The sequence below is a fragment of the Aotus nancymaae genome, unplaced genomic scaffold (assembly GCF_030222135.1).
Source record: "Aotus nancymaae isolate 86718 unplaced genomic scaffold, 86718_ANA_hifiasm-v0.15.2.pri h1tg000004l, whole genome shotgun sequence".
Lineage (NCBI taxonomy): Eukaryota > Metazoa > Chordata > Mammalia > Primates > Aotidae > Aotus > Aotus nancymaae.
Genome location: NW_026988415.1, coordinates 43,470,567 through 43,490,538, shown reverse-complemented (window position 1 = coordinate 43,490,538; position 19,972 = coordinate 43,470,567). Strand labels below are relative to the sequence as shown.

The following is a 19,972-nucleotide window of genomic DNA, read 5'->3' as shown; positions in this document are numbered from 1 at the left end:
TTCTGTTCTAATAATTTTGAAGTAAGTATTGGCATATGTAAATTACAGAAAAGATTTTGGGGTTCCTCCTAGTTTTTAGAAGTGTAAAGTTGTCCTAAGGAAAACTGTTCTAGATATGTAATCATTTGCAAGACAATCAGATCAGTTGAAAACACTTAGCCTCCTTTTCAGTGATTAAGCCTTTTTAAAGTCCAATGCCTAATATTCATCAAGACTTTGAAATCATACCACTGATAGAAAGCTTTTTTGTCACCTTCCTGACCCTTATAGGAATGACAGTGGCATTTCATCTTCAAACATGGTGTTGGGCTTTTGTTTGAGGTAGTAGCATCTTTTCTTTTCTAGGCATTTTAGGTAACATAAGGGATACCAAATATTCACACATGCCATTTTAGCAATCTTTGAGATTTACATTTTTAAAAAAATTTCTTGGTTTATATATGTAAATCATGTTTATAGATTTTCTAATATTAAATCATACTAGTCTTCTGGAAAAAAAATCCTTCCTGTGGGGTGGCTTCTCTGGACATTAATTAGGTCCCTTCCTATGCCTCCTCATGGTGAAATTCTTGACTGTGCACAGTCGTCAAGTGGTTAAGCTCGAGGGTTTCACATGATTTTCATACCCTTGGCCACTTGCTTCCTTCAAAAGTCCCCAAGGCACTGTTGTGTCCTGGGGGGCTTCAGGTTCCCAGAAGCAGCCTGGACCCCAGGCTCAGCTGGGCTCCCTCTGCAGAAAGAACCTGGACTGTGATGTGGGACAAAACAGGGGCTAGGGAAGTGCATTTGACCCCTTGAAGGGTCTTTCCTCCACCTGTTTTTGTCTGAGTCTCCAACTCTCCACATCGCTCATATTTCAGGCACAGTTGTGCTGAGAGAGCAGGCTGTGGTCAACCCTGCCTACCCCCAACTATGGCAAGCTATGCATTCCAGGCATTCTTCCACTCCTTGAAGATAAAACCACATATTTGTACCACCAAATTTTCTAGGGTCTCAGATTCTCAGCTATCTACACACAATGGCCAAAGGGCCTCATAAGCTTCCACCGCAAATGGAAGAAGAAAGGAAATCAAAACTTATTCAAGGAAGGGAAAAGGGTCCATGAGAAATCAGCACTCCTCAAAAGTCACACAAACATTAAACCGAGAGGGGATGGTTTCCTGACCAGGAATGTAACCCATGGCATCAGGGTGAAAGCACAGAATTTGAACTCAAAGGCCGAAAGGTGGAGTGGCCTTTGTTGTTATTCCCACAGGGGCAGTTTGAGCAGACATAGGAGTTTAACTTTGTTCAGGTCAGATTTTTGGTTCCTTTGCCAAGAAGAGTTTTAAGGCTAGCTGTCACACTATTATGTGTCTTTTTACACATTTAACCTTTTTATCAATTGGTTAGAATAAGAAATTTGTAAAATCCTTTTAACAAAACTTAGGAGGCTAATTTAAAGGATCGATCTTTTGGCCATTGACAATTAGAATTCTCAATAGTGCCACAGCGGGTGGATCACGAGGTCAACAGATCGAGACCATGCTGGTCAACATGGTGAAACCCCGTCTCTACTAAAAATACAAAAAATTAGCTGGGCATGGTGGCACGTGCCTGTAATCCCAGCTACTCAGGAGGCTGAGGCAGGAGAATTGCCTGAACCCAGGAGGCGGAGGTTGCGGTGAGCCGAGATCGCGCCATTGCACTCCAGCCTGGGTAACAAGAGCGAAACTCCGTCTCAAAAAAAAAAAAAAAAAAAAAAGAATTCTCAATAGTGTACTAAATTTCAATAGCAACTGGATGCAATAGCCTTCTCAGAGAAGAAGTAATCCCAAAGACTACTCCTGTTCTCCTACGTAGGCTAAGATAACAAATGACTCCCAGGATTGCAGTTTGCCAGCACTCACTAGCTAGACCAGTGGTCCCCAACCTTTCTGTCAGTTTCTTGGAAGACAATTTTTCCATGGACTGCATTATGGGGATGGTATTGGGATGATTCAAGCACATTACATTAATTGTGCACTTTATTTCTACTATTATCACATTGTAATATATATTGAAATAATTATACAACTAACCATAATGTAGAATCAGTGGAAGCCCTGAGCTTGTTTTCTTGCAACTAGACGATCCCATCTGAGTAACGGGAGAGGGTGACATATCATCAGGAATTAGATTTCCATAAGAGTGTGCAACTGAAGATCCCTCGCATGTGCAGTTCACCATAGAGTTCTCTCTCCTGTGGGGATCGCTCCAGCGTTGAGACCACTCGGTGTCCCCGCCATAATGGAGCTTGAGCCCGGACACGTTTCCCACCCCCTGGAAGCAGTCGAGACCAGTGAAAGAGAGATTTAATAGAAGTTTGAGTTTGCAGAAGCCTATTTCTGGTCCACTGACCTAAAATGCTGGGTGAAGGCTGTGTGGTTTTACTAGGCATTGTTTCTTGAAGTACCTGCTCTGGGCTAGTTTTATGACTTTGTTTACCCTCTATTGATGGGTCCCATGCTTGTTCCTGTGACTGCTATTTGCAAAGTTAATGGGTCTATAGCCTCTCTGACTTGCATAGATCATTAACATTTTAACTATAGGTTTCCTCACCCTGATAATGAGACCCACCTCCATGACTTGATTGTACCCATTGTGTGACTTGATTGTACCCATTGTGTGTTTTCCGCTGCCTAAGCTTGTAGCTGGATGGCTCTCTCTTCCCTTTATTAAGATAATGGCATCTGTTCTGATAATTGAGATGGGACTAAGAATGCTTATGTAAATGAGGTGGGGCAAAGAATGTTCCTGTAAAATGAGGTAGAAAAAGATATATATACTAATTCTGTGTACAATAAAGTTGCTGGTTTTAGGGCCAGCCCTCCAGACTCCAGCTGTCCTGTCTTTTCTTTTCTTCTGCGCACTCTCTCTTCCAGGTATTGGGACCCTCTTGCAGGCCAAGAGACCCCGGCAGACGTGCCGCTCTCACCGGCCCCCAACACTCTCCTATGACACTGTAATGCTGCTGACCTAACAGGAGGCAGAACTCAGGCGGTGATGCCAGTAATGGGGAGTGGCTGTAAATATAGATGAAGCTTCTGTTGTTCACTGATGCACACCTCCTGCTGTACGGCCCGATTCCTAACAGGCGATGGACCTGTGCCAGTCCCTAGATTATGGGTTGGTGATCCTTGCCCTAGCAATAAAGTTTGAGATGACAAAAGCCCCTTAAGGATGGGACTTCTAATGACAAACTCTGCCGAGAGCTTGGCACATTCTAAACAAAATAAGATCTCTTTGCTTCCCAGCGAAGAGATTTGTTAGACCAGACGCCTGCCGCCATGACCCAATAATCACTTGTCCTGGATGGTGGAGATCAAGAGGGAGTGCTTCCTCTTGCTCACAAATAAAGCCCTCAAGAACATAGATCAAGACGAGAGGGAACTTTATCCTATAACCCTCTATGAACAACACAGAAATACAAAGACGAAGGAGTACACTGCTTCTGGCAGGAAAGGGATCAGAAAATATGAATATTCACACCACCAAGTAGTGTAAGGTGTAACAGAGTTGCTACAGCCAGATTAGTCACACAAAAATCTTTTTTCTCTCAGGCGTAATACCTTGTAAAGGAGACAAACAGAGAGATTTGTTTTGTACCATTTGCCTGACTGGGTTGTACAGAGAGAGAAACTGAGAGTCTGACTGGTAAGAAATTCTTACCCTTTTGCCAGCTTGTCAGGTTCCTGCATTCCCTTAACTGGAGGTTCCAGAAGAGTGGAGTGGCTTTGGTGACCCTGCTCGCTATACCAAACTGTGTGAAGGTTTGCTGAGAAATCAACTCATGAAAGGCAGATTAACGGGAGAAAAGGCATACAAATTTATTTAACATATATGTATGGCAGCCTTTGGAGCAAAAGCAGAAATATACAAGGGAAATTGTTTGCATGCTTAGTTCAACAAAGTGTGGGTAGCCCTGTAGAAATATGATGGGACAAAAAGGCTATGATCTAATGCCAATCTGGCAGGCCTGTCTGTCTAGACTGTGATTGGTCTCTCTGAACACACATTTCTTCCTCCTGGGTATGGGGCAGGACCCTCTCTGTGATGGGGGTCTTGTGACTTGCAGTCAAACAAGGTAGGGTAGGTCATTTCTTTATGGCCACTTTTACACAAAAAAGGTGGAGGAAAAATTAGAAAATTATTTTTAGGTTTTGTGACTATCTTTAGAAAAAAGGGCTTCTGGTTTCTAGGACCCTCCTTGGGGAAGAGGGATTCTGCTCTGTACAGTTAGCTCCTAGGGCAGAATGGGACTGAGAGACAGGAGGACCCAGAACATCAGAGAAAGCCCTTTACATCTGAGACTACTACTGGGCCTTCATTTTGGGGCATTTTGCTCTGAGCCCAAACACTAGAAGTCAACTGCATGTGCAAATTCAACACTTACAATTTCTACTTTCCTCAAGAAACACAATAAAGCCCAAGAACACAATACAGCCCAATTTTTGGCCATGGTAAGACTAGGATCACCTTTCCTTAAGCTTCCAATAACATCTTCCCAGTTTCCTTCTGAAAACTCACCACAAGCACCGTTAACAGTCATAGTTCTAGCAACATATTGATGACCATGACATATGTATTCTCTAATTCAGAGATCCTTTCTTTACATCAAATAATTATTTTCTTAACCCTCACTTGAATTGCATTTGGCATCCATATTTCCCCCAGCTGTCTCCTAAAGGCACTCTACGCTTCTTGTGTCATGGACGTCAAAATGCTTCCAGCCTCTATCCATAACCTAGTTCCAAAGCCGCTCCCACTCTTTCAGGTGTTGGCTATCAGCTCACTCCACGGCTTAGCAACAGAATCCCTATTAGTTTGCTGTGTTATCCCGACAATATACCATAGACCCAGTGGCTTAAACAGCAGAAATTAATTGTTCACAGTTCTGGAGACTGGAAGTCCAAATCAAACTGTCAGCTGGGTTGGTTCCTTCTGAGCAGTAAGAGGGAAGGATCTCTTCCAGGGATCTTTCCTTGGCTTGTAGATGGCCCACTTCTTCACAGGCCACTTCACATTTTTTTCCCTGCCCGCATACCTCTGTGTTTGAATTTCCCCTTTTGATAGGCACAATGCACGCTAGGCATTTTGGGTTAGAGCCCACCCTAATGAATGTAATTTCACTTGAGTACCCCAGTAAAGAACCCATCTTCATGTAGAAGAGGGGCAAGAAGTCAGGAGTTCATAAGATGTATTTGGTGGTGTTGGAGGGGAGGGACACATCTGAACCCATAGGACACAGGAATCCTGAGTTGTAGGTGGGAATATCTCTTGCTTCTTCCATTATTTTAAGAGAACACTGGTGACTGATGAAGGGATACAAGGTGACTCCTACCCATCTTTTTTTCAAGACTACTTGAATGTTGAGTAATTTTATACACACACACACACGCGCACACACACACACACAAATCTGGTTTATTCCATGAAGTTCTCTAGGTATAACAAGAGTGAAAAAGCTAATAGACATTGTTAGAGATACAATGTTGATCTGACTAATCCTTATAAAGGAAAACCTAGGAATATGAGACAGAAATGACCATATAGTAAAGGGATTAAACAGAAAATTATTAAATGAAAATAATTACTGTCCTTGATGCAACTTGAACTATAGATATATTAGAGTTGACAATGTTTAGTTCTCGGTGAAATAATGCATGAAAAGTTGTCAAGGCGCCAAAAACCACCTGCCCCTCCCCTTTATTACCTCCTCCAACGAGGTTATAATAACCCATTAACCTCATGGCCTCAGGTCTCAATCACACCCCCTTGTCAACGTTTCCCCTGTTATTTCTCAGATTCTTACATGAGCTTGGAAACTTTTACTTGCAGCCTCTCAACAGGTGCCTGCCACGAGAAAATTAGCCTCTGGGGTACGGCCGACTTTTGTTCACTGGGCGTCGCAGATCCCAGTCCTCAGGGCCTCAAGACTGGGCCACAAAGGAAGAAAAGGAAGGATTGGAAGCAGCCTCATCCGAAAACCTGATACTTCCCCCTCCACCGCCTCCACTGTCACCGGCGGAAAATTCCGTCTCCCATCTTCTGAACAGAAGCCAAAGTGCCTCCTGCCCACCCCACCCCCCGACCCCCTTACATTTCCTCGGAGAAACCGTCCGCCTACCAGCTCTGCAATCAGTCGCACAGAATTCAAGTTCGGATTTGGCTTTGATGGTCTGGCAGGGAGAGAGACTAGAAGTTGGATAACGTCCCACCCCCCATATTCCTTCCCACGAAGAGATGAGGAGATGCACAAGGGGTTCAAGACAGCTTCCGATCGTCCCCTCCCGACCCTTGCCACGTCCCCAAACACCACGCCCCACCCCGACCCCCAACAACACCGCCGCCCACCTCAATCCAGGCAAATCCTAAATCCTACCCAGGTGAACCACAACTCCTTCCTCAGCGCAACCAGGCCATGGGAGTGCTCCATCCTCCGCCTCGCAGTTACGGCTCCTCCAAACAGGGGCGGCGCTTCCCCGACCCCTCTCCGCGCAGGGCAATCGCGCGCTCTTTCTTTACCTGCGCTTCACTGGTGGGCAGCCTGTGCTCCCGCGTCGACAGCTCTGTTTCAACGCCTTGCGGTCCCCGTAGCTCTCCGCAGGGGAACAGGATCGCTGGCGCCTCCTCGGCCGCTAAACGACCCGGGGTTGCCCGACCCAGCGAGTGCTTCGCAGGACCGCCCAGCGAGGGGTAGCCGAGTCGAGGCAGCGCGGTTCCCAAGGCAGCCACGGCTGCGCCCACCCTCCAGTTCGGCCCTCCGGGCAGCCCGGTTGCTTTCAGTCTCTGCCCATTGCAACAAAAGAGCGTGAGAGCGTGACGAGCCGGGCGGCGCGGCCAATCAGTGGGGCGAGGGGAAGGCCTCCTCGCGCAGCCTCCGGCCCGAAGCTACGGCTGGCTAGAGTAGGGAGCTGGGAGCAGGCGGGCGGGGGCTGCTGCAGACAGGCGCGGGAGCCGGCACAGCGTCAAGTGCAAGTCGGACGCACGGACCGGGCCCATTCCCCTTTCACCCGTGAGTTTGCTGCTACCCCGTCGTTTCCCTTCTCCCCATCCCCTTCCACCTTGGCGCTCATCCGGGCTTTGAGACCGGATGCCTTAAACACGAGGTGGGTCAGAAACCAAGTGAACAATGAGAGTTCCTCACCTTTGTATAGGGGGAGGTGGGGAAATAGCGTTTCCTGTGTGCTTTCTGTGTGCAGATGCGCCTGCAAGGGCATCTTCTCAGCAGCTGTGTGAAGGAGGTAGCAATGTGCCCATTTAACAGGAAAGGACTGAAGCACCCAGCCAGCACAGTTAGGAAGTGCAGAGCTAAGAGCTCACGCCCAAGTCAACATGTCTGACTTCCAAGACTGCCCCTTGCCAACACTCCTCTATTCTGTCAGATTAAGGGTTAGTGGGGAAAAACTAAAGCCAGGATGGGAGGACCAACTTGGGATTGCATAGAATTAGTGAGCAAGGACTGTTATTTCCATTTCACAGACGAAGAAACGGAGCCAGAGAGAGAGAGGTTACGAGTCTTGCCCTGTATCTTGCCCTGAGTTAAGCATCCAACTTAGCACCCCTCTGTTGTTCTCTAGATGCTAATTCTTTGCCCCGCAGCACTGCCTGGAGAGCATTTTTGCACAGGTAGTCTCAAACCATCTCAATAGCAGTCTCAATGTGATGATAGTGGTGAGGGAGAAGGTGAGGAGGTAGTGGGGAGAGGGCTGAGGGCAGATGGAGGCAGCCTTTATGGTGGGCATTGTACAGAAATGGAAACTCTTCTTGGCACTTTTCTTTCTTTCGTTTTTTTAATACATTTAAACACACACACACACACACAACGACAAGCTGCCTGTTTTATAAAAGCAACATGATTTCTACAGTCCTTTGCAAACCCAAAGGAGGCAAGGCTCAGAGAGGTAAAATGATTTGTCTGAAGTTACAGGGTGAAGCCAAAATTTGGACCTAGTCTCGGAAGCCAGAACTCATGCTATTAATCAAAGTATGAGTACAAGGTGGGCTGCCTCAGTCATTTTGGAGAGCTTGTAATAAATGCAGATTCCCGGGCCTTCCCCCTGGGGGATTTTGATATACTAGGACTAGGGGTGAAGAGTGTGATTTGTAGTTTTAACTAGTTCTGTAGTTGATTCTGAGGTGTCGGGAGATTCGTGAACCACTGTTCTAAACACCACCTGTGTTGTTGAAGGTTGTAAGTAAATGGGCCTGCTGTTGGTGTATTTGTCCATGGCACGTCTGTCACGACATGTAACTCCAGAGCACAGGTTCCTACCCGAGGTATTTCCTAGAATTGTATGCAAAGAATCTGGCCTCCGTGCATTTTTCTGAGTCCACAGTTCTGTAGATTTTCAAATGGGTTTGTCATAACGTCTTCCTTCTTCAAGTCATGCTTGAACAAGAAGTGTGAGGAATAAAACCCCGTTTGACCTAAGCCCCAAACCACAGCTGTCTGTCACTGATACAGCTCTTTCATTTCCTGGCTCAAGGACAGGTTGCTAGGTTGCCCTTCTGTGAGCTCTTCAGGGGACTTCTCCTGTGCTGGATTTGGCAGCACTGGCCCCAGAGAAGGAGCAACTCCATGGAAACGGCATGCAGGGCTGTCCAAAGTGAATGACCATGAAGGCAGTGGCTGGAAAACTGCTCCATTTTTCTCTGGCTTAGAGAGCAGGTATTACTTCCTTTATGTACAGTGTGTCTAGGAGGCTCTTGTGGGGCTTGTTCTTGACTTCTGATACTTAGAAACAAGTAAACAGTCTGATACCTTCGGCTGCTGTTAGCTTCTTCTTCAGCCTGCCAAGGTACTTCACTTTCTCTTTTCCGCCCTCTTACTTACATCACCAAGATCAAGAGTTCCTTGGAGTAAACATTACAAATTTGGAGATGAATCACCTTCCATCTCAGGATCAGGGCCTGTGAATGGAACAGTGGGGTAGTGCTGGTGGGGGGAAAGTGTGGATGTATGGAGAAGGCAGGTTGCTCACCTCGCACACTCAGGGGTGATGCTGGCAGTAGCTCTTAGGTTTCCTTCAGACTTTTGCTTCTGCTCCCCTGTCCCGTCACATCTGACTCTCACCTCCCAGAAGACTCCTGTTCAGTGTTTAAATTGGCTTCATCACCAAATTAGGTATTTGCTGCTGGACTTGGTAGGGGTGGAATCATATAAGACAAAGAATAGATCTCAGAGCTCTGACAAAAGTAATGACAGGAAATGGATTGTGTAAAGGTGCCAGGGCTGGGCTACTGGAACAAAGCGAGGGACTCTGTGTAGGGATGGGGGGAGTATTTGCAGCATGGCTCCAGCTGGATACAGGACATCCAATCTCTGGCCTCATGTGTATGAGTATGATCCAATTGATGGCTTTAGTGAGACCACATTTTCTAATTTCAATAAATAAACCTTAAAAGCTTGAAGGTTTGGAGATAAAGCTTTCAGTTGAAACAATAATAGCTGCCTTTGGCTGCCTGCCTCCTTTGTGCCAGAAACTTTCTGTTATCTCATTTAAGCTTCTCAGCAACCCTGTTGAGACAGACAGTGTATCCCATTTTCAGATAGGGAAACTAATTTTCAGGAATGTTAAGTAACTTGTGTAAGGCTTCACAACTTGTAAGTGGAGGCATTGGGACTTCAGGCCAGGGATGTCAAACTCCAAAGCCCATGAAAACTCTATTTTGCTGCCTTCCAAACAAGCAGTCTAAAATGCATTCTGTAAATGACCCAGCTCATTAGACCAATTACAGCATTTACAACAATTTAGTTGCTATCTTGCCTTTATTCCAATTATCTCATTTAAAAAATCACTAATATAACTTATGGAGCAACTTATATACCAGGTGCTAAGCACTTTCTGTACTTTTTCTCATGTTATCTTTCATGACAATCATTTTGCATATAAGGATAGTGAGGATCAGAGAGGTGAAGAAACTTCACCTGGGATTTTTAAGGATTTCTAAGATGACATATGTTATAGTTTTCCCCTACAGATATTTTAATAATGCCCTCCACTTGCATCTCCTTACTGAACCAAATTTGTCCTTTATTTGTCTTATCTGGTTGTAGATTTAGCAGTGAGAACTTCTCACTGGATGCCACAGAAATTAAAGACACAGTTGTTGGAGGTATGATGTCAGGGAGCATTTGCCACCAAGGTTGGCAGAAAATGGCTATTCCAGGAGAGCTGAAGATGAATTTCCACATCTGCAGATCTGGATGTGTTGGGACAGTACTCGACTTGTGGAGTCAAGTAAGTACGAACACAGGGTCTGCATAATAAAAGGAAAAAGATGCATTTATCTCCCAAGTACATGGTTGATTTCCATTTATGTCACTGTGTCCATCCATGTCCCTTTCTTTTACTTCTTATTTAGAAATAATTTCAAACACATAAAAATGTTGCAAGCATAAATAAAGCTTAAAGAACACCCATGTGCCCTTTACCCAAATTCACCTATTATTCACGTCTCCCCATTTGTTTTATTATTCAAGTGTGCCCTCTGTCTATGCATACACAGGATATTTTTCCTTGAACTATCTGAGAATTGCATACATCAAATTTCAATATTCCTAGATTCAATGTTTGTAGATTAAAATTCTTTTTAAAAAGACTGTTTTATCTCTATGACAATGGCATAGTTACTACAGAATATTATAAAATGGAAACTCACATGGTATATTTGATACTGTGGGGGGTGGGGGCCTAGGGGAGGGATAGCAGGGGGTGGGCAGGTTGGGCAGGGATAACATTAGGAGAAATACCTAATGTAGGTGACGGGGAATGGAGGCAGCAAACCACCATGGCATGTATATACCTATGTAACAATTCTGCAAGATCTGCACATATACCCCAGAAATTAAAGTAAAATAAAAAACAAAAAAATAAAAAAATCCCAAAATTATAGAAAAAATAAAAACTAAAAAAAATAAAATAAAAAGAGGAAATATATCCTTGCTCTTCGATCCTGTTTCCTGGCATACAACTCCTAAAATCCTTAGAATTTCCAAAGTGATATCTTCTTGTATGCTGATGATTGATTGATGGCTGGCAGCCCATGGTTGCTTCAGGATGGGAACTGGTCACCAGAAAGACCAAGGCATCATTAGAGGGTTGGGACATAATGACCTTATTCCCGACCTCCAGGAAGGGGAAAGGGGTGGCTGGTTAAGCTGATTTACCAGTGGCCAATGATTTAATCAATCATGCCTATGTAATGAAGCGTCCATTAAAAAATGCAAGGGACTGGGTTTGGATACCTTACAGATAGCTGAATATGTAGAGGTTCCTGCAGGGTGGTGCCCCAGGGAGGGCATAGAAGCTCTGAGCCCCTTCCCCAGTACCTTACTCTATGCATCTCTTCATCTGTATCCTTTGATATATCTTTATAATAAACCGCTCAATCTTAGGCATTTCCATGAGTTCTGTGAGCCTTTCTGGCAAATTATTCAAACCCAAAGAGGGGGTCATGTGAACCCAAACTTGAAGCCCATTGGTCAGAAGTTCTGGAGACCTGGATTTGCGACTGGTGACTGAAGGGCCTGGGAACAGTCTTGTGAGACCTAGTCCTCAGGTATCTCCAGGTAGATTGTGTCAGAATTGAATTGAAGAATACCCAGCTGGTGTTTGCTGCAGAACTGATTGCTCATTTAGTGTGTGGGAAAACCCCACACATTTGAAAATGGAAATCTTCTGTGTTGATTGTCGTGAGGTGAGAGCAAAGGAAAAAGTTTGTTTATTTTCCCCTCAGAGCGTATTTTAAAGCTAAATTGGTAATAATTGCTTAAATTTACTATATTTGCCTTTATAAAAACTTTAAATTTACATTATGTTTGTTGAAACTTGAAGCTATGCAATTAATTATAATATAAACATGGAGTTACAACCAAAGCATGTTATAATCTAAATAATTGAGTTTTACAGATCGGTTCATATAAAATCCTAGGCAATATTGCAAAATTATACAGACCTGTCAAATTTTTCCATTTAAATCTTCTGAGCAAAATTTAAGGGTATAGTAGTTTTCAAGTAATTGTAAATGCCAATATTTAGTTTGGTGATGTTAATGTGGCTATATTTTCTTATATTAAAAATGACTTTTAGGAGTTGAGATCAATAAAATAAGGAGGTAATAAATACCTATATCTGTTTAAAGACATAAAATATACAATTATTACTAATTGTTAAAATATACAATTACAAACACTAAAGCTACTTGGTATAAAAAGTCAAAAGAAAAAGAATAAAAAGTCATCATGCAACACAATATACGCATGATATATATTTTTGTCTAAATACAATCAGTTTTTTAAAGCTCAAGTTGAAATAATAAATAACTAATGTTTTGTGACAAATCATTATATGGTTTATTTAGACTTAATTTTGCTTTTACGATTTATTTTAAAACATTAAATAGTGTTATAATTTTACTGGGATAACTACATATAGTATAGTATATTAAAGTTATATATAAAATAATGTTGCATATGAAAGAAAAAGCATAAAAATCAGAAACAATATAAAAAGCTTTTGTAAAAGAATAAGATTAAAATACCATATTTCTCTAGTCTGTTCACTCTCTAATGTCTCTTGTTCTTTCATATCATTTTCCTTTCCTCAAATCTTTTAATACTCCCTCCCTCATTACTTCCAACTAGTGAACTTGCTTTCTATTTCTTTAAGAAGGATACATTCAGAAGAGAACTGCCAGTTTAAAGAATAATTATATAGCCATCACCCATGTAATAACCAGCCAGGGCAAGAAATGGAAATTTTTAATAAACTACTCCTCTCCCCCAACCACTGATGACATCCCTCCCTCCATCTTAGGGGTAGCCCCCATGCTGACTTTTGTGATAATCATTTCTTTGCTTTTGTTTATAGATTTTCTTCCTTATAAGCATCCCTAAACAACAGTTTTGTTTTACAGATGTTTGAACATTAAATGCTTTTTAAACTTGGAATTGTGACGATCTTGTTTCACTACACATTGCTTGTGAGACTCATCGATACTGCAGATAGCTGTAGTTGATCTATTTTTATTGTTGCACAGTTTACCATTGCATAAATATACCATAATTTATTCATGATAACTTTGAGGGACATTCTGGTTGTTTGCAGGTTTTATTTTTACAGTTTATTAGTTTTTTTTTTTTTTAAGAAAAAAAGGAAGAAAGAAAGAGAGAAAGAAAAAAAAAGAATGAAGAGGAAGAAAAAGGAAGAGAAAGAGGGAGAGAGAACAGGAGTATTGCTTTACTGCCCAGGCTAGAATGCAGTCTAAAAATGGGAATTGAAAACATCTTTTATGCCAATAATTGTACTTAACAATGGAGACAGGAAGGAATAAGGGAAGAAAATAACAAACAAGCAGCCAACCAATATTTCATTTAAACCTATGAAATGCTATGCAATTACTGAGTGATTTACTTCCAATTATGTAGTCACTTTTGGAATAGGTGTGATATGGTACTGATAAGAATGTATGTTTTGTGTATTTGAAGTGGAGAGTTCTATAAATGTTTATTAAGTTTACTTGTTCCAGGTCTGAGTTCAAGTCCTGGATATCCTTGTTAATTTTCTATCTCGTTGATCAGTCTAATATTGATAATGTGATGTTACAGTCTCCCACTATTATTGTGTGGGAGGCTAGTCTCTTTATAAGCCATTAAGAACTTGTCTTATGTATCTGGGTGCTCCTGTATTTGGTGTGTGTATATATAGGATCGTTAGCTCTTCTTGTTGCATTGATCCTTTTACCATTATGTAATGTCCTTCTTTGCCTCTTTTGATCTTTGTTGCTTTAAGGTCTATTTTATCAGAGGTGAGAATTGCAACTCCTGCTTTTTATTTGTTTATTTATGTTTGCTCTCCGTTTGGTTGGTAAATCTTCCTCTGTCCCTTTGTTTTCAGTCTTTGTGTATCGTTGCATGTGAGATGGGTCTGGATACAGCGTACCGATGGGTTTTGGCTTTTTATCCAGTTAATAATATATATGAGTTTAATACTGCCATTTGATGCTAGCTGGATATATTTTTGGAAAGGCTGATACTGGTTGCTCCTTTATATGTATAGTGCTTCTTTCAGAAGCTTTTGCAAAGCAGGCCTGGTGATGGTGAAATCTCTAAGTACTTGCTTGTTTGCAAAAGATTTTATTTTTCCTTCACTTTTGAAGCTCAGTTTGGCTGGATATGAAATTCTGGGTTGAAAGTTCTTTTCTTTAAGGATGTTGAATATTGGCCCCCACTCTTTTCTGGCTTGTAGGGTTTCTGCTGAGAGATCTGCTGTTAAGTCTGATAGGCTTCCCTTTGTGGGTAACCTGACCTTTCTCTCTGGCTGCTCAGTATTTTCTCCTTCATTTCAACGCTAATAAATCTGACGATTATGTGCCTTGGGGTTGGTCTTCTTGAGGAATATCTTTGTGGTGTTCTCTGTATTACCTGGAGTTGAATATTGTCCTGTCTTACTAGGTTGGGAAAGTTTTCCTGAATAATCTCCTGAAGAGTATTTTCCATCTTGGATTCATTCTCTTCGTCACATTCAGGTACACCTATCAAACGTAAATTAGGTCTTTTCACATAGTCCCATATTTCTTGGAGAGTTTGCTCATTCTTTTTTATCCTTTTTTCTCTAATCTTGACTTCTCGTTTTACTTCATTAAGTTGGTCTTCGAACTCTGATATCCTTTCTTCTGCTTGATCAATTCGACTGTTAAAACTTGTGCATACTTCAGTGAAGTTCTCGTGTTGTGTTTTTCAGCTCCATTAATTCACCTATATTCCTCTCCAAATTGTCTATTCTCGTTAGCATTTTGTCAAACCTTTTTTCAAAGTTCTTAGTTTCTTTGCATTGGTTAGAACAAGTTCTTTTAATTCACAGAAATTTCTTATCATCCACCTTCTGAAGCCTACTTCTGTTAATGGAATGCACTCGTTCTCCATCAGGGCTTGTTCCGTTGCTGATGAGGAACTGTGATCCCCTGTAGAGGGAGAGGCATTCTGTTTTTGGGTATTCTCAGCCTATTTACGCTGGTTTCTTCCCATCATTGTAATTTTATCCACCTGTCGTCTTTGTGATTTCCGACTTTCAAATTAGGTTTCTGAGTGGACATCCGACTTGTTGATTCCCAGCGCCGAAATCTGAGCAATCCACTGTGCCGGCCAAAACAGTGGTGTTAAGATTGATGGTGCTTTTCTGCCCAGGAGTCGGCCAAAAGGGGAGCCAGTCCCGCTCACTCTGCACCAAGAACTGCCGCGCTGAGGCACCAACAAAACCGCCGCACCGGCCACAAGAGTCGCGCTGGCGACCCGTGGGGCTCCTCTGCTGGGAATCTCCTGGGCTGTGAGCAACAAAAATTCGTCTGAAAGTGTGGCGTCCTCTCGTTCTCTGCACTTTCACTGGGAGCTAAAATCCCAAGCTGCTAGTCTCTCTCCTACAGTTTATTAGTTTTATTGATGCGTAATAATTGTATATGTTTCTGGGGTACATCTGATATTTTGATAGATGTGTACAATATGCAATGATCAAATCAGGGTAATTGGTATATCTATCATCTCAAAAATTTGTCATTTCTTTGTGTGGGGAACATTCCAAATCTTCTCTTCTAGCTATTTTGAAATACACAATAAATTGGATACTGTGGTCACTCTGTTGTGCTATTGAACACTAGAGCTTATTCCTTCCCTCTAACTGTAGTTTTGCACGCATTAACCAATCTCTCTTCACTCGCCCCTCTGCAGCACCCTTCCCAGCCTCTGGTAAACACAGTTCTACTCTCTGCCTCCTTGAGATCAACTTGTTTATCTCCCGCATGAGTGAGGACATGTGATATTTGTCTTTCTATGCCTGGCTTATTTCACTTTACATTTCACTTCACATAATGTCCTCAGAGCTCATCTATGTTGCCACCAATGACAGGATTGTATTCCTTTAAGAAAAATACTTTAAGTTCTGGGATACATGTGCAGAATGTGCAGCTTTGTTGCATAGCTATACATGTGCCATGGTGGTTTCCTGCCCTCTTCAACCCATCATCTACATTAGGTATTTCTCCTAATACTATCCCTCCCCTTGCCCACCACCCCCGACAGGCCCCAGTGTGTGATGTTCCCCTCCCTGTGCCCATATGTTCTCACTGTTCAACTCCCACTTATGAATGAGAACATGTAGTATTTGGTTTTCTGTTTCTGTGAAAAAAGTCAACGGTAGCTTGATGGGAGTAGCACTGAATCTATAAATTACTTTGGGCAGTTTGGCCATTTTCGCGATATTGATTCTCCCTATCCATGAGCATGAAATGTTTTTCCATTTGTTTGTGTACTCTCTTATTTCCTTGAGCAGTGGTTTGTGTACTCTCTTATTTCCTTGAAAAGGTTTTCCACATCCCTTGTAAGTTGTATTCCTAGGTATTTTATTCTCTTTGAAGCAATTGTGAATGGGAGTTTGCTCATGATTTGGCCCTCTGTTTGTATATTATTGGTGTATAGGAATGCTTGTGATTTTTGCACATTGGTTTTGTATCCTGAGACTTTGCTGAAGTTGCTTATCAGCTTAAAGAGTTTCTGGGCTGAGACAATGGGGTTTTCTACACATACAATTATGTCATCTGAAAACAGAGATAATATAACTTTCCCTCTTTCTATTTCAATACCCTTTATTTCTTTCTCTTGCTTGATTGCCCTGGCCATAACTTCCATGTTGAATAGTAGTGGTGAGAGAGGGTATTCTTGTCTTGTGCCAGTTTGCAAAGGGAATGCTTCCAGCTTTTGCCCCTTCAGTATGACAGTAGCTGCAGGTTTGTCATAAATAGCTCTTATTTTTTTGAGATATGTTCCATAAATACCTAGTTTTTTGAGTGTTTTTAGCATGAAGGGGTGTTGAATTTTATCAAAGGGCTTTTCTGCATCTATTGAGGTAATCATGTGGTTTTTTTTCATTGATTCTGTTTATGTGATGGATTAAGTTTGTTGATTTGTGTATGTTGAACCAGCCTTGCATCCCAGAGCTGAAGTTGACTTGATCATGGTGCATAAGCTTTTTGATGTGCTGCTGGATTTGGTTTGCCAGTATTTTATTGAGGATTTTCACATCAATGTTCATCAGGGATACTGGCCTGAAATTTTCTTTTTTTGCCATGTCTCTGCCAGGATTTGTTATCAGGATGATGCTGGTCTCATAAAATGAGTTAGGGAGGAGTCCATCTTTTTCAATTGTTTGGAATAGTTTCAGAAGGAATGGTACCATCTCCTCTTTGTACCTCTGGTAGAATTCAGCTTTGAATCCATCTGGTCCTAGGCTTTTTATGGTTGGTAGGCTGTTAATTACTGCCTCAATTTCAGAACTTGTTCTTGGTCTACTCAGGGATTCAACGTCTTCCTGGTTTAGTGTTGGGAGGGTGTATGTGTCCAGGAATTAATCCATTTCTTCTAGATTTTCTAGTTTATTGGTGTAGAGGTGTTCATAGTGTTCTCCGATGGTAGTTTGTATTTCTGTGGGATGAGTGGTGATATCCCCTTAATCATTTTTTATTGTGTCTATTTGAGTCTTCTCTCTTCTTCTTTATTAGTCTGGCTAGCAGTCTATTTTTTTAAATTATACTTTAAGTTCTGGGGTACATGTGCAGATCACACAGGTTTGTTACATAGGTATACATGTGCCATGATGGTGGTTTCTTGCATCCATCAACCCGTCATCTACATTAGGTATTTCTCCTAATGCTACCCCTCCCCATCTCCCCAGCCCCTGCTATTCCTCCCCTAAACCCCACCCCCCAGGCCCCGCTGCATGATGTTCCCCTCCCTATGCCCATGTGTTCTCATTGTTTGACACCCACTTATTAGTGAGAACATGTGGTGTTTGGTTTTCTGTTCTTGTGTCAGTTTGCTGAGAATGACGTTTTCCAGATTCATCCATGTCCCTGCAAAGGACATGAACTCTTCCTTTTATGGCTGCACAGTATTCCATGGTGTATATGTGTCACATTTTCTTTATCTAGTCTGTCATTGATGGGCATTTGGGTTGGTTCCAAGTCTTTGCTATTGTGAACAGTGCTTCAATAAATATATGTGTGCATGTGTCTTTATAATAGAATGATTTATAATCCTCTGGGTATATACCCAGTAATGGGATTGCTGGGTCAAATGGTATTTCTAGTTCTAGATCCTTGAGGAATTGCCACATTGTCTTCCACAATGGTTGAACTAACTTACACTCCCACCAACAGTGTAAAAGCATTCCTATTTCTCCACATCCTCTTCAGCATCTGTTGTCTCCAGATTTTTTAATGATCAGCATTCTAACTGGCATGAGATGGTATCTCAATGTGATTTTGATTTGCATTTCTCTAATGACCAGTGATGATGAGCTGTTTTTCATATGTTTGTTGGCTGCATAAATATCTTCTTTTGAAAAGTATCTGTTCACATTGTTTGCCCCCTTTTTGATGGGGTAGTTTGTGTTTTTTTGTTGTAAATTTGTTTAAGTTCTCTGTAGATTCTGGATAGTAGTTTTGTGAGATGGGTAGACTGCAAAACTTTTTTCCCATTCTGTTGGTTGCTGGTTCACTCTATTGATAGTTTCTTTTGCTGTGCAGAAGCTCTTAAGTTTAATTAGATCACATTTGTCTATTTTGGCTTTTGTTGCCATTGCTTTTGGTGTTTTAGTCATGAAGTTGTTGCCCATGTCTATGTCCTGAATGGCATTGCCTAGGTTTTCTTCCAGAGTTTTTATGGTGTTAGGCCTCATGTTTAAATCTTTAATCCATCTAGAGTTAATTTTTGTATAAGGTGTAAGGAAGGGATCCAGTTTCAGCTTCCTGCATATGGCTAGCCAGTTTTCCCAACACCATTTATTAAATAGGGAATCTTTTCCCCATTGCTTGTTTTGTCAGGTTAGTCAAAGATCAGATGGTTGTAGTTGTGTAGCATTCTTTCTGAGGCCTCTGTTCTGATTCAGTGGTCTATATCTCTGTTTTGGTACCAGTATCATGCTGTTTTGATTACTGTAGCCTTGTAATGTAGTTTGAAGTCAGGTAGGCTGATGCCTCCAGATTGGTTTATTTCACTTAGGATTGTCTTGGCTATGCGGGCTCTTTTTTGGTTTCATCTGAAGTTTAAGGTAGTTTTTTCTAATTCTGTGAAGATCCATTTGTAGCTTGATGGGGCTAGTATTGAATTGAATGTATAAATTACTTTGGGCAGTATGGCCATTTTCATGATATTGATTCTTCCTAACCATGAGCATGGAATGTTTTTCCATCTGTTCATGTCCACTCTTATTTCCTTCAGCAGTGGTTTTGTAGTTCTCCTTGAAGAGGTCCTTTACCTCCCTTTTTAGTTGCATTCCTAGGTATCTTATTCTCTTTGTAGCAATTGTGAATGGCACTTCACTCATGATTTGGCTCTCTGTTTGTCTATTATTGGTGTATAGGAATGCTTGAAATTTTTGCACATTGATTTTGTATCCTGAGACATTGCTGAAGTTGCTTATCACTTTAAGGAGATTTTGGGCTGAGACAATGGGGTTTTCTAAATATACAATCATGTCATCTGCAAACAGGGACAATTTGACGTCCTCTCTTCCTATTCAAATACACTTTATTTCTTTCTCTTGCCTTATGGCCCTAGCCAGAACTTCAAATACTCTGTTGAATAGGAGTGGTGAGAGACGGCATCCTTGTCTTGTGCCAGTTTTCAAAGGAAATGCTTCCAGTTTTTGTCCATTCAGTATCGTATTGGCTGTGGGTTTGTCATAAATAGCTCTTATTATTTTGAGATACAATCCATTGATGCATAGTTTATTGAGAGTTTTTAGCATAAAGGGCTGTTGAATTTTGTCGAAGTTCTTCTCTGCATCTATTGAGATAATCATGTGGTTTTTGTCTTTAGTTCTGTTTATGTGATGGATTACATTTATATATATATGCAGATGTTGAACCAGCCTTGCATCCTTGGGATGAAGCCAAC

General features: G+C 41.7%; 1 protein-coding gene across 1 annotated transcript in view; it reads right to left on the bottom strand.

The window, feature by feature from the left end:
• The window catches only part of RAB9B (RAB9B, member RAS oncogene family), a 67,511-nt gene extending 60,828 nt beyond the window's left edge, over nt 1-6,683 (bottom strand). Inside the window, exon 1 of the mRNA XM_064362061.1 lies at nt 6,547-6,683. The gene's annotated coding sequence lies outside the window, so the exon portion shown is untranslated. The remainder of the gene's footprint in view (nt 1-6,546) is intronic.
• Nucleotides 6,684-19,972: the final 13,289 nt, after the last annotated feature.